The 14,511-nt window shown below is 43.8% G+C and overlaps 1 protein-coding gene across 5 annotated transcripts in view; it reads left to right on the top strand.

Annotated features, from left to right (window-relative positions):
- The window catches only part of LOC144612099 (FMRFamide receptor-like), a 46,112-nt gene that overhangs the window by 1,310 nt on the left and 30,291 nt on the right, over positions 1-14,511 (top strand). For 3 of the 5 annotated variants that reach the window (XM_078431649.1, XM_078431653.1, XM_078431652.1), the window contains exons 3-5: positions 2,970-3,030; positions 11,327-11,521; positions 13,207-13,329. The gene's annotated coding sequence lies outside the window, so the exon portion shown is untranslated. The remainder of the gene's footprint in view (positions 1-2,969; positions 3,031-11,326; positions 11,522-13,206; positions 13,330-14,511) is intronic. The other 2 variants (XM_078431651.1, XM_078431650.1) reach the window with 2 other exon arrangements.

The following is a 14,511-nucleotide window of genomic DNA, read 5'->3' as shown; positions in this document are numbered from 1 at the left end:
TAGCTTTTCATTCCCTGATCATTGAAAAACTGACCTGTGACCTCTTTATCATCAACAATTTAACCTCCAGGGTGGAGAATTCCAGCATCACCATGCTCTCCCTGAATGTGCCTGAACAATTATGGTGTAATTACCATAATTTGCAAATTCACCAACAAATTTAGCTACACTGTCATCCAATTTGTTAATGTAGATAACAAACAACAGGAAACAGCACCGGCTTCTGCATCACTCCACTGGTCGCAGGCCTCCAATGAGAAAAACAGTGCTCCAAAACTACACGTTGACTACTTCCTCCAAGCCAATCTTGAATCGAATTGTCTAGCTTGCCTTGGATTCCATGTGATCTAACCTTCCTCGCGAGCCTACCATATGGCAACTTGTCAATGGTGTTCTAGAGTCCATGTAAACTGCCCTGCTCACTGTCCTGCCCTCATCTTCAAAATATACTTGTCAGGTTTGTGAAATAAGATTTCCCATGGACAAAGCAATGCTGACTATCTCTTATCCGACCTAGAGTCGTACTGCACAGAAACAGGCTCTTCTGTTCAACTAGCCTATCCAGACCAAATTTCCTATCTACGCTAGTCCCACCTGCCAGAATGTGACCCATATCCCTCTAAACCTTTCTTATCCAAGTACCTGTCCAAATGTCTTTTAAATGTTTTTACAGCACCTGCCTTAACCTCCTCCTCTGGCAGCTCGTTCTGTATGAAAATGCTGCCCTCAGATTTCAATTGAATCTTTTCACTCTCACATTAAACTTAAGTTCATCTGGTTCTTGATTTCCCTACTCAGGATAAAAGTTTGCAAGTTACACAAGTAGAATTGGGCCATTTAGTCAATCGAGACCACTCCACCATTCAATCATGACTGATCTCTACCTCCTAATCCCATTTTCCTGCCTTCTCCCCATAACCCTTGACACCTGTTCTAATCAAGAATGTCTATCTCTGTCTTAAAAATATCCACTGTGGCAATGCGTTCCACAGATTAACTACCCTCTGACTAAAGAAGTTCCTCCTTACCTCGTTTCTAAAAGAGTGCCCTTTCATTCTGTGGCTATAATCTCTGGTCCAAAACTCTCCCACCAGTGGAAACATGCTTTCCACATCCACTCTATCTATGTCTTTCATTATTCTGTAATTTTCAATGAGGTCCCCCCCTCAACTTTCCAAACTCCGGCTAGTGGAGGCCCAGTGCTGTCAAATGCTCAGACTAGATAGACGATAATGTATTTTCCTTCATATGATCACCTCTTAGCCTCCTGAGCTCAAAGTAATAAAGCCCTAGCCTGCCCAGCTCCCCCTTGTTAAAGAAAACTTTAAAACACAACACAAAGACCTGGCAATACAATCAAGACTTTATTCAAAAGCGCCAAATATAGTGATCACTGGGAGTAATTTTAAGAGATTGCTCAACGAACAAAAAAAATCATCTGCTTCTTATGTACAGATCTTCCTTTTGATGTTTGGTTTACCAGGGCAAACACTTTAGAGGTTTTCCTTCCTCCAAATGGTCTTATAACAAATATACATCGCGCACTTCCGAAAGCACAGCAGAGTAAACACAGCCCAATTCTACACCATTACAGATAAGCAAATATCCTGTTACCTTTTCAACCTTATTTTATTGCTTTATGATTGCGATTTATCCTTTGACAACAGAGAACAGAATCTGACTAAAGTAAACTGCAGTGTCAGCTGGGCATGCTCAGTTTCAACCTTCTTTGAAGCACAGAATTATTATAATGCATGAAGAGCTTAAACATTTTAAGCACTCAACCTTTCCCTATCCCATTCTGTCTTCTTGAAGCATTGCAATTTATCTTTGTCACCCTATAGCTCAGGCCCTCATGTCCTGGCAACATCTTCATCGATCTTCTTTGCATTATTTTCAGCTTAACAATATCCTTCCTCTAACAGGGTGACCAAAACTGAACACAATTCTTCAAATTGGGCCTCACCAACAACTTGTACAACTGTTAGCATAACATCCCAATTTTTATACTCATTGATGAAGGCCAATGTACCTAAAGGCTTCTTGACCACATTATCTACCTGTGCGGACACTTTGAGCGAACTGAGCACCTGCACTTTCAAAGGTATTTATTCACAAAATGCTGGAGTAACTCAGCAGGTCAGGCAGCATCTCAGGAGAGAAGGAATGGGTGATGTTTCGGACCTAGACCCTTCTTCAGACTGATGTCAGGAGGGCGGGACAAAGGAAGGATATAGGTGGAGACAGGAAGATAGAGGGAGAACTGGGAAGGGGGAGGGGAAGAGAGGGACAGATAAGATGGAGGCGCATGCAAGTTCCAAGAAAGCAGTTGTGGCTGTGGCTGCACTTTCAAGATCCCTCTGCCCTACAACACTCCCCAGGGCCTTGCCATTCTCTGTGAAGATGCTCCCCTGGTTTGACTTTCCAAAATGCAATGATGCCTTGCTCCTATCTGCATTAAATTCCATTAACCATTCTTCAGCCCAATTACATAGCTGATCAAGATCCTGTTGTGAATTTTGGTCACCATTGTTGCTATCTTCAATAGCACTCACTTTAGTGTCATCTGCAAACTTGCAATTCATGACTTGTGCATTCTCATCCAAATCATTGATGTAAACCACTAACAAATATGGACTCAGCACCGATCCCTGAGGCGCACCACTAGTCACAAGCCTCCAGTCTGAAAAACTACTTTCCACCATCACCTTCAGCTTTCTTCCATGAAGCCAATTCTCTATCCAGCACTCCCTTCCAGAGCAGCCAAATATGCACAACCTGACCAAATTCCTTGCTGAAAACTATATAGAAAAATGTCAATTACATTTTTGGTTGCTTCTTCAAATAACTCAATTAGATTTGTATTTCGAATCTTCCATATGCAAAACCATGCTGACTATTCCAAATCAGTCAAGAATCAGAGGAGTTAGGTTCCTGATAAATCTTTCCCCACTCACTTTTTCTTTTAGGTTTTACATCAAAAGGTAGTGGATATATGGAACAACCTGCCAGAGGAGGAAGTTGAAGCAGGTACTATCATAACATTTAATATACATTTGAACAGGTAGAAGGATAGATTTGGAAGGATATGGGCCAAATCCAGGCAGGTAGGATTAGTGTTCATGGGGCATATGGGTCGACGTGGGGAAGTTGGACTGAAAGGCCTGTTTCCACACTGTGTAACTCTAATCAGCCCATGTCAATAGTCAATAGGTGCAGGAGGAGGCCATTCGGCCCTTTGAGCCAGCACCGCCATTCAATGTGTTCATGGCTGATCATTCTCAATCAGTACCCCGTTCCTGCCTTCTCCCCATACCCCCTGACTCCGCTATCCTTAAGAGCTCTATCCAGCTCTCTCTCTTGAATGCATTCAGAGAATTGGCTTCCACTGCCTTTGAGGCAGAGAATTCCACAGATTCACAACTCTCTGACTGAAAAAGTTTTTCCTCATCTCAGTTCTAAATGGCCTACCCCTTATTCTTAAACTGTGGCCCCTTGTTCTGGACTCCCCCAACATTGGGAACATGTTTCCTGCCTCTAACGTGTCCAACCCCTTAATAATCTTATACGTTTCGATAAGATCTCCTCTCATCCTTTTAAATTCCAGTGTATACAAGCCTAATCCAAATGCATGTATATCTTATCTCAGAATCCTCCCCAGTAATTTGCCAACCACAGATGTTTGGCTTCCTGGTCTATAGTTCCCAGGCTATTCCGTGCAGCCCTTCTTAAATAGGGGCACAACATTAGCCACCCTCCACTCGTCCGACACCTCACCCATGCCTAATGATGATTCATATATCTCAGCCAGGGATCCTGCAATTCTTCTCAAGCTACCTACGGTATTCTCGGATATGTCTGATCAGTTGCAGGAGATTTATGTACTTTCAATTACCTTAGGACATCCAGCACCTCTTCAACCATATTACAGACTGTCCTAACTGAAGACCTTGCCCATCTCCTGCAGCACACGGAGATAACCATTTTGGTTTCTGGAGGACCCTATTCTCTCTCTATTTACCCTCTTTATCCTAATGTACATAAAATCTCTCTGGATTTTCCTTAATATTATTTCCCTATTTTTTGCCCTCCTGATTTTCCCAAAACTTCTCCAGGGTTACACTTGATCCCAGCTGCCTATACAAGTTCTATGCCTCCTTTTTCCAGACAAGAGGCTCAATTTCTCTGATCATGCGGGGTTCGTTACTCCCACCTGCCTTGCCCTTTGCTCGAATTGGAACAAGCATGCTCTGAGCTCATGCCATCACACTTTTAAAAGCATCCCACTTTCCAGATGTTCCTTTGCCTGCAAACAACCTACTCCATCAACTTGAGCAAGTACCTGTCTCATACCATCAAAGTTACACTAGTCCCAATTTAGAAGTTTTACTGTGGGCCCACCCTCTCTTTATCCATAACTATTTTAAAGCTAATAGAACTGGTCACTGGCGCTAAAACGCTCATCCACTGACATTTCAGGCACTTGCCTGTCCCAATTTCCAAAGAGAAGATCAAGCTTTGCCCTCTCCAATAGTGGCCTCTACATACAGTGCATTCAGAAAGTATTCAGACCCCTTCACTTTTTCCACATTTTGCTACGTTACAGCCTTATTTTAAAATGGATTAAATTCATTTTTTAATCATAAACGCCCACCCCAATCGGAGGTCCAGAACGCTCTGGAGCAGGTTTTCATCAAGGATCTCTCTGTACTTTGCTCCATTCATCTTTCCCTCGATCCTGACTAGTCTCCCAGTTCCTGCCACTGAAAAACATCCCCACAGCATGATGCTGCCACAACCATGCTTCACCGTAGATTATGGTATTGGTCAGGTGATGAGCGGTGCCGCTTGGCATTCAGGCCAAAGATTTCAATCTTGGTTTCATCAGACCAGAGAATCATGTTTCTCATGGTCTGAGAGTGTTTTAGGTGCCTTTTGGCAAACTCCAAGCAGGCTATCATGTGCCTTTTACTGAGGAGTGGCTTCCGTCTGGCCATTCAACCATAAAGGTCTGATTGGTGGAGTGCTGCAGATATAGTTGTCCTTCTGGAAAATTCTCCCATCTTCACAGAGGAACTCTGGAGCTCTGTTAGAGTGACTATTGGGTTCTTGGTCACCTCCCTGACCCCAAGGCCCTTCTCTCCCGATTGCTCCCGATGGCCGGGCGGCCAGCTCTATGAAGAGTCCTGGTGGTTCCAAAGTTCTTCCATTTAAGAATAATTGAGGACTGGAAGAATATGGGAAAGTATCAGGATATAAAATTAATGAAGATAAAACTGAAATAATGCCTCTTGTTGAAGGCAATTATGATCAATGTAAAAGAGAAAGTCAGTTTAAATGGCAAAAAGAAGGCATTAAGTTTTTAGGAGTTAATGTAGATAATAAGTTAAATAATTTGTATAAATTAAATTATAAACCACTAATAAAAAAAATAGATGAGGACCTGAAGAAATGGATGAATCTTCCAATTACATTGATAGGGAGAGTGAATTGTATTAAGATGAATATTTTTCCGAGGATACAGTATTTATTTTCAACACTGCCTATACCTTTGCCAAATAAATTTTTTCAAGAATTGAACAAAACTGTGAGGAATTTTCTTTGGAAAGGTAAAATGCCAAGAGTGTCTCTGGAAAAATTAACATGGAAATTTGAATTAGGTGGATTGCAATTACCAAATTTTAAAAATTACTATCTGGCAGCACAAATGAGTTTTATTTCATCCTTTTATCGAGAGGGTGGAAAAACAGCATGGGTTAAAATTGAAATGGATAAAATAAAAGAATCTTGTCCAGAAGAATTTATATATAAATGGGAAGCGAAGCTATTCGTTAAGGATAAAGAGTCACCTTTGCTAAAACATTTAATCAATACATTGTTGAAAACAGTTAAAGTTAAGGATAAAAGATTTTTCTTAACAGCTAAAACTCCATTAGTAAAAAATGGATTATTGCCGTTTGCTTGGAATAATCAAATACTACAACTCTGGGAACGGAAGGGTATTAAAAATATAGGAGACTGCTATGAAGGGAATATCTTTTTGACATTTTCGCAATTGAGAAATAAATATCAAATTCCAGGGAATAGTATTTTTTTCTATTATCAATTACAATCTTTTTTAAGGGAAAAGTTAGGTAATTCAATGTCTCTATTTCAGATTAAAGGAATCGAATCCTTGATTCAGGGCAAGGGAATGAAAAAATTTATATCATCAATGTATAAACTACTACAGATATCTAGTCCAAAGATAGGAATTCATAAAGCAAGACAAAGATGGGAAACAGATCTTAATATTATTATTGATGAACCAAGTTGGGAAAGACTGTTTAGATAGTATGAAAAATACTATTAATGTGAGAATACAGCTTAGTACAGTATAATTTTTTGCAGCAACTATATTTAACCCCGGAAAAATTAAATAAATTTAAACCAAACTCATCTGAAAGGTGTTTTAGATGCAACCAAGACGTGGGCACTTTTATACACTCTACATGGGCATGTCAGAAGGTAATTCCTTTTTGGCAAGACCTAAAAAAGTTTTTAGATCAATTGATGAATAAGATCATACCAATGGATTCAAGGTTGTTTTTGCTAGGAGATACAAAAGGAATAATACCAAAGCTAAGTTTGGATAAACATCAAGAAAGATTTCTCAAAATATGATTAGCAGTAGCAAAAAAACATGTTGCGGTCACATGGAAAGAACAAAATGAAATAAGATTTGAAAGATGGCATGCAGAAATGCGGAGTTGTATCCCATTAGAAAAAGCAACGTATAATCTGAGAAATGGATATGACTTCTTTTTGAAGGTGTGGAACCCATTCATGGCAAAGCTAGGATTAAGAATAGGAAGTAGTTAAATTCAGGATTGCTTTGATACCTAACAAGAATTTAAAAAGAAACTACTCGGAAGTGACTCCCTCAGGACTCCAGGTTTTTCTTTTTCTTTCTTCTGCTTTTTCTTTTTCCTTCTTTTGAACTGGGGGGTGGGGGGGGTGTGGGGGGGAGGGGAGAAAATACAGAACAATACGTGTATAATCGAAGTTATAGGTCAGTGACTATTGTTTACTAAGGAATGTAAAATGTATAACGTATGGGTTCTGTTAAAATTTAAATAAAATATTTTTTTTTTTTTAAATGATTGAGGACACTATGCTCTTCGGACCTGCAATTCTGCAGAAATTGTTTTATACCCTTCCCCAGATACGTCTCAACACAATCCTGTCTCGGACGTCTATGGACAATTCCATCGTCTTCATGGCTTGGTTTTTACCCTGACATGCACAGTCAACTGTGGGACCTTATGTAGATAGGTGGATGTCTTTCCAAGTCATGTTCAATCAATTTAATTTACCACTGGTGGAGTCCAGTCAAGTTGTAGAAACATCTCAAGGATAATCAATAGAAATAGGATGAACAAAAGCTCAATTTTGAGTGTCATAGCAAAGGGTCTGAATACTTATGTAAATATGATATTTCAGTTATTTCTTTTCAAATTACTTTTCAAAAATTTCAAAACACCTGTTTTCGCTTTTTTATTCTGGGGTATTGTGTGTAGATTGATGATAACAAAAGTGAATTTAATCAATTTTAAAATAAGGCTGTAACAGAGCCCAATGTAGAAGAACTGAAGGGGTCTGAATACTTTCTGAATGCACTGTATTACCTAAAGAAACTTTCCTGAATTCATTTGACAAATTCCATCCCATTGCAGCCCTTGACACTCTGTCAGTCCCAGTCTATATTGGGAAAGTTAAAATTGCCGATGGTGGTGACCCTATTAATCAGCTGTCGGAAATCTCCTCGCACATTTGTTCTTATAATTCCCGTTGACTATTTAAGGGCCTATAGTACACTCCCAACAAGTTAATCATCTGTTTTTTTATTTCTCAGCTCCACCCCTATAACCTCACTGCAAGACCTATCAGAAATGTCATCTGATTACTGCAGTGACATTCTTCCTAATCAATCGAGCACCATCCCCTCCTCTTTTACCCCCACCTCTATCTTGTACCTCTCGCACCTGTACCCGAGATCATTAAACTGCCAGTTCTGTACCTCTCTTAGCGATGTTTTTCTAATGTTTTAAATGTCCCAGTCGCATGTACCTATCCAAGACTTGCCCATCAGGCCTCTCACATTAAATAGATGCAATTCAATAGAAACAAAGAAACATAGAAAATAGGTGCAGGAGGAGGCCATTCGGCCCTTTGAGCCAGCACCGCCATTCATTGGGATCATGGCTGATCATCCACAATCAGTAACCCGGAAGTAATCAGGAAGCAGAGGGTGATGGTGGAAGGTTGCTTCTCAGAATGCAGGTCTGTGACTACTGGTGTGCCACAGGGTTTCGTGCTGGGCCCGTTACTGTTTGTCATCTACGTCAATAATTTGGATGAGAACATACAGGACAAGATCAGCAAGTTTGCTGATGATACAAACGTTAGTGGTTTTGCAGATAGTGAAGATGGTTGTGAATGATTGCAGCAGGATCTGGAACGAATGGCCACGTGGGTGGAGGAATGGTTGATTGAATTTAATACAGAGAAGTGTGAGGTGTTGCATTTTGGGTTGTCGAACAAGAGCAGGACCTACACAGTAAATGGTAAGCCTCTGGGTAATGTTGTAGCGCAGAGGGATCTAGGAGTGCAAGTGCATGGTTCCTTGAAGGTCAAGTCGCAGGTAGATAAAGTGGTCAAAAAGGCTTTTGGCACTTTGGCGTTCATCAGTCAGAGTATTGAGAATAGAAGTCTACCGAGGCCAGACGACAACTCTCAGACACCTCTTCCTACTTATCCCTGGACCATGACCCCACCGACAAACACCAGACCTTTATCATCAGCACCATCACGGAGCTCACCATTTCCAGCGATCTACCCTCCAATGCCTCCAAACTTGTAGTTCCCCAGCCCCGCACGGCCCGATTCTACCTTCTACCCAAAATCCATAAACAGAACTGTCCCGGCAGACCCATTGTCTCTGCCTGCTCATGTCCCACCGAACTTATTTCCACCTACCTCGACTCCATCCTATCCCCCCTGGTTAAATCCCTCCCCACCTATGTCCAAGACACCTCACACACTCTCCATCTCCTCGATAACTTCCGGTTCCCAGGCCCCCACTCCCTCATCTTTGCCATGGATGTCCAGTCACTCTACACTTCCATCCCCCACGAGGATGGTCTCGAAGCCCTCCGTTTCTTCCTCGACCGTAGAACCAGCCAATCCCCATCTACCAACACTCACCTCCGCCTAGCAGAGCTGGTTCTTACCCGTAACAACTTCTCCTTTGACTCCTCCCACTTCCTCCAAACCAGAGGCGTAGCTATGGGCGCTCGCATGGGCCCTAGCTATGCTGCCTCTTTGTCGGGTACGTCGAACAATCCCTGTTCCGGGCGTACACCGGCCCCATCCCCGAACTCTACCTCCGCTACATCGACGACTGCATTGGTGCTACCTCTTGTACCCATGCAGAACTGACTGACTTCATACACTTCACTCCCAATTTCCATCCTGCCCTTAAATATACCGACATCTCCCTCCCGTTTCTGGACCTCACCATCTCCATCACAGGAGACAGACTAGTGACGGACATTTACTATAAACCCACTGACTCGCACAGCTATCTGGACTACACTTCTTCCCACCCGGTCCCCTGCAAAAAGTCTATCCCCTACTCCCAATTCCTCCGTCTACGCCGCACCTGCGCCCGGGATGAGGTGTTTCACACTAGGGCGTCAGAGATGTCCTCATTCTTCAGGAAACGGGGCTTCCCCATCTCCATTATAGATGAGGCTCTCACTAGGGTTCTTCTACATCCCGCAGCTCCGCTCTTGCTCCCCCTCCCCCGACTCGCAACAAGGACAGAATCCCTCTTGTTCTCACCTTCCACCCCACCAGCCAGCGGATCCAACAAATCATCCGCCAACATTTCCGTCACCTACAACGGGACCCCACCACTGGCCATATCTTCCCATCCCCTCCCCTCTGCGTTCCGCATAGACCGTTCCCTCTGTAACACCCTGGTCCACTCGTCCATTCCTACCCAAACCACCCCATCCCCGGGCACTTTCCCCTGCAACCGCACGAGGTGCAACACCTGTCCCTTTACCTCCCCCCTCAACTCCATCCAAGGACCTAATCAGTCGTTCCAGGTGAGCCAGAGGTTCACCTGCACCTCCTCCAACCTCATCTATTGCATCCGCTGCTCTAGATGTCAACTTATTTACATCGGCGAAACCAAGCGCAGGCTCGGCGATCGCTTCGCTCAACACCTGCGCTCAGTCCGCGTTGGCCAAACTGATCTCCCGGTGGCCGAGCACTTCAACTCCCCCTCCCATTCCCAGTCTGACCTTTCTGTCGTGGGCCTCCTCCAGTGCCATAGTGAGGCCCACCGAAAATTGGAGGAACAGCACCTCGTATTTCGCCTGGGCAGCTTGCAGCCCAGTGGTATGAACATCGACTTCTCCAACTTTAGATAGTTCCTCTGCCCCTCTCTTACCCTCCCCCTTCCCAGTTCTCCCTCTATCTTCCTGTCTCCACCTATATCCATCCTTTGTCCCGCCCCCCCGACATCAGTCTGAAGAAGGGTCTCGACCCGAAAAGTCACCCATTCCTTCTCTCCTGAGATTCTGCCTGACCTGCTGAGTTACTCCAGCATTTTGTGAATAAATATTTTCGATTTGTACCAGCATCTGCAGTTATTTTCTTATAATAGAAGTTGGGAGGTCATGTTGCAGTTGAAGAAGACCTTGGTGAGACCGCATTTAGAATATTGTGTTCAGTTCTGGGCACCATGTTAGAGGAAAGATATTATCAGCTTGAAAGGGTTCAGAGGATGTTGCCAGGACTGGAGGGTGTGAGCTAAAGGGGGAGGTTGAGTAGGCTGGGTCTTTGTTCCATGGAGCGTAGGAGGATGAGGGGAGATCTTATAGAGGAACACAAAATCATGAGAGGAATAGATCAGGTCGATGCACAGAGTCTTTTATCCAGAGTAGGGGAATCGAGGACCAGAGGACATAGGTTCAAGGTGAAGGGGAAAAGATTTAATAGGAATCTGAGGAGTTATTTTTTCACGCAGAGGGTGGTGGGTGTGTGGAACAAGCTGCCGGAGGAGGTAGTTGAGGCTGGGCCTATCCCATCATTTAAGAAACAGTTGGACAGGTATGTGGATAGGACAGGTTTTGAGGGTTATGGACAATGTGCAGGCAAGTGGGACTAGTGTAGCTGGGACATTGCTGGTCGGTGTGGGAGAGTTGGGCCGAAGAGCCTCTTTCCACAATGTATCACTCTATGACTCTAACCCATGCCTGCCTTCTCCCCATAGCCTTTGATTCCACTAGCCCCAAGAGCACGGTGGCGCAGCGGTAGAGTTGCTGCCTTACAGCGAATGCAGCGCCGGAGACCCAGGTTCGATCCGGACTACGGGCGCCGTCTGTATGGAGTTTGTACGTTCACCCCGTGACCTGCGTGGGTTTTCTCCGAGATCTTCGGTTTCCTCCCACACTCCAAAGACGTACAGGTATGTAGGTTAATTGGCTGGGCAAATGTAAAAATTGTCCCTAGTGGGTGTAGGATAGTGTTCGTGTGCGGGGATCGCTGGGTGGCGCGGACCCGGTGGGCCGAAGAGCCTGTTTCTGCCCTGTATCTCTAAATCTAAAAAAAGCTCTATCTAACTCTCTTTTAAATTCTTCCAATGAATATGTCTCCACTGCCTTCTGTGGCAGAGAATTCCACAAATTCACAAATTCTCTGCTCTCTGGGTGATTCCACAAATTCACAATTCTCTGGGTGATTCCACAAATTCACAACAGTCCAACGTTGCTTCCTGCTGTGCTATCCCTCCTGGTGAGCTTTCTTTATCACCTTCCATACCTAGTTCCAGCCACTCACCTGCCTCAGTTCTCTCAGTTCTGCAATGAACCCCCCCCCCCCTCCACCCAGCAATTTTAATTTAAACCCACCCTTCTGCCAGCAGCAAACATTCCTGCCAGGATATTGGTTGGTCTCCAGTTCCAGTGTAACCCGTCCTTGTATGGATCACCTCTGCCCCAGAAGAGATTCCAATGGTTCAAAAATCTAAATCCCTACCCCCTGCAACAACTCCTCAGCCACACATTTATCTGTCCAAATTTCTTGTACTTGCCCTCATTACATGTGGTACTGGAGGTCCTGCTTTTGAACCATTTGCCTAACTACATATATTCATTTTGCGGGATCTCTTCCATTTTCCTAATGTCATTGGTGCCAACATGCACAGCAATCACCCTCCCCTTGAGAATGTCCATCCCTGTCCAAATGCTGGTAGATCCAGTCCCTCCAACTTCTCTCAAATAACCTCTGTGCCACTGATGTCAGGCCCACTGTTCTATAGTTCCCAGATTTATTCTTGCTGCCCTTTTCAATAATTCCCTTCTTAAATAGCCTTGTTCAAAACATCTCACAGTGGCGCAGCTGATATAGCTGCTGAACAGGTCAGGCAGCATCTCGGGAGAGAAGGAATGGGTGACGTTTTGGGTCAAGACCCTTTTTCAGACTGATGTCAGGGGGGCTGGACAAAGGAAGGATATGGGTGGAGACAGGAAGATAGAGGGAGAACTGGGAAGGGGGAGGGGAAGAGAGGAACAGAGGAACTATCTAAAGTTGGAGAAGTCAATGTTCATACCGCTGGGCTGCAGGATGCCCAAGCGAAATATGAGAAGTTGGGAGGTCATGTTGCAGTTGAAGAACACCTTGGTGAGACCGCATTTAGAATATTGTGTTCATTTCTGGGCACCATGTTATAGGAAAGATATTGTCAAGCTTCAAAGGGTTCAGAGGATGTTGCCAGAACTAGAGAGTGTGAGCTAAAGGGAGAGGTTGAGTAGGCTGGGTCTTTGTTCCATGAAGCGTAGGAGGATGAGGGGAGATTTCGCTTGGGCAGCCTGCAGCCCAGCGGTATGAACATTGACTTCTCTAACTTTAGATAGTTCCTCTGTCCCTCTCTTCCCCTCCCCCTTCCCAGTTCTCCCTCTATCTTCCTGTCTCCACCTATATCCTTCCTTTGTCCCACCCCCCTGACATCAGTCTGAAGAAGTGTCTCGACCCGAAACTTCACCCATTTCTCTCCTGAGATGCTGCCTGACCTGCTGAGTTACTCCAGCATTTTGTGAATAAATACCATCGATTTGTACCAGCATCGGCAGTTATTTTCTTACACTAATATAGCTGCTGCCTCGGCTCTCCCATCATCTGGCATCGAACGAGACCTCGGGTGCTGACTTTGTGGAATATACACATTCTCCCTTTGATCTTGTGGGAGTCCTCTCAGCTCCCAAAACATCATTGATGGTACTTTCTTTTAATTCTATCTTTTACATTGTTCTGTGTTGTGGCGAATGGAGCAATTTTGGTGGGTAGAATGGGAAGAGGCAGTGGGAAAGGGGGTGGGGGGAGAGGATGGGGGACTAGGAGAAGGGAGATGGGAGAGATTGTAACATATTTACCGAAACGGCACAATGAAATTCTTATTTGCAGTACCATAATACGTCTAAACGATAACATAAAAACAAATACATTTTCAGTTCATTAATAAAAACAATATTGGTGAAAAACAAAAAAAGCCCAAAGATAAAATGGGGAGAATAACATAGTTGAGGGTAGGATTTTTTTTAAAGGATGGTTGGTGTGCACTCAAAGGTCCTGTTTCCATGCTGTTTATCTCTGACTCTGTCCCAACAACTACAGTGTTCTGCCGCTGTGGGACCGTGTGTGGCTCACCCCTCATCCCGCATCCTTGTCAACTCCAAACAACACAAACCAACACTTTTAGACATTTGTGGTAGTATAAAAGCTTTATCCCTGAAATTTGGTGAGTTAATCTCTTTTGGGCTATTTTCAATGCAAATATACTGTTAAATAACGAGACCAACATCGCACATAGTATTTCAGGTATGGCTAAACTTAAACTGTATTTTTATCTCCAACACCGCTTGCAATAAATCCCAATGTGCTGCTTACCTTCCTGATGTTTGTTGCACCTTCATGTCGACTGTCAGGTGTCTCATGCACAAGAACATCTCGATCTGTCTGGACTCCACCCACTTTTAATTTCTACTGCCTTTTCATACTTCACACAAGTGCTTAACCTCGCATTGTTTTTCATTAAGTTCCGTTCGCCCGGTTTAAACCCATTCTCTTGACCCGTGTCTGTCTAAGATGCCTTGTTTTGGGAGGAGCACAGTTGGGTAAGGCAGGAGAGGGAGTGGGGGCTGGTGCACAGTGAGCAGAGATGGTGAATCAGAGGACATGAGTGTGAGAGAGGCATCATCTGCAGGATAATTTCCTCCCACACCAGCAGTGAGCTAATGTTGGCCCTCTGTGTACTGGAATATAATATATAGAATGGATTGGATAATAAACATCCAGAGAAAAGGTACATCCCTCCCTAGGAATGCACACTATTAATGTTGGACACTGAGCTATGAGAGTGTTGTAAAGTACGTAATGTTAGGAACGATGATGTTAATTTTG

This window comes from Rhinoraja longicauda, chromosome 43, assembly GCF_053455715.1.
Source record: "Rhinoraja longicauda isolate Sanriku21f chromosome 43, sRhiLon1.1, whole genome shotgun sequence".
Lineage (NCBI taxonomy): Eukaryota > Metazoa > Chordata > Chondrichthyes > Rajiformes > Arhynchobatidae > Rhinoraja > Rhinoraja longicauda.
This window is presented reverse-complemented; position numbering and strand designations above follow the sequence as displayed.